The sequence below is a fragment of the Chrysochloris asiatica genome, unplaced genomic scaffold (genome assembly GCF_000296735.1).
Source record: "Chrysochloris asiatica unplaced genomic scaffold, ChrAsi1.0 scaffold00352, whole genome shotgun sequence".
In the NCBI taxonomy this organism is placed as follows: domain Eukaryota; kingdom Metazoa; phylum Chordata; class Mammalia; order Afrosoricida; family Chrysochloridae; genus Chrysochloris; species Chrysochloris asiatica.
In genome coordinates this window covers 1,718,893-1,719,860 of record NW_006408870.1, presented here as the reverse complement: position 1 = coordinate 1,719,860, position 968 = coordinate 1,718,893, and positions in this window count along the sequence as shown.

Here is a 968-nt window from a genome sequence, read left to right as displayed (position 1 = left end):
TTTTTTTTTAAGTGAAAATAATGTGGTAAGCGCTAAACTATGCTTTCCCCACCCCCAATCCCTGGAAGCAGAAGGACTGTTTTAAGTTAAGCCATTGCTTTCCCATGAATTCATGACATCAAGGGTAGGAAGACTGGCTAATGGTGTAACATGAGAAAGTAGGGTAATAAATTGTATTTATGAAAATTCAGTCAATCATCTAAAATGACTTAATTTAAAATATATTTTTTAAGTTCTTCCACTGACTTTTCTCTGTATACTGTTGGGGACCAAAAGACTTACAGGCCTCATAAACCTTTAAGTCTGGGTCTAACCAGACAAAGTCTGCTTATCAGCACAGCAGGGAAGGTAGCTTTCCCAAGGTTGCCTGATTCACAGTAAAGGATAGACTTGTAACTATGCAAACAGCAATGACTTGCAGAACCACCCTATATATACTCTGAGATTTGAAATAAACTGTCACTTGCCATCAGCTTGTGTCCCTTGCCTGTTGGTTAATCCTCGCCTCTCCTTTGGGAAACCCACGCAGTGGTCTGAGCAGGTCTCGGACCCCGATAGTATACCACCATAATCTAATGAAATGTATACTCAACTAGCATTGGTCTCATTATTCTCTATAAAGGTTCTGTATTTTCTCGTTCCCTACTGTGCTTTCTTAAGATATGTTTTGTCTTTGTCCATTGGGAGGTCTCCCCTGTCATCCCTTGTGACTTGATTCACTTGATCAACCTTCTAGTAACACCTGTGAGATTTGAGCAAGTCCCTTCCCCTGCTTAAAGTTTAAGGATGTTTAGAATGTTGTAGAAACCTTCAGGGAGACTGTGAAATGAGCTGACTCCTGTGTTTCAGCCTCATCATCATTGAGGCTATTGCTCTGACACTGAAGCAGGAAGCAACATTTCAAAACAGAAATTTGCCTGGTCTGGGAAGGGAGTTTTCTGATCCCTTTGAGAAACGTCGTATCAATG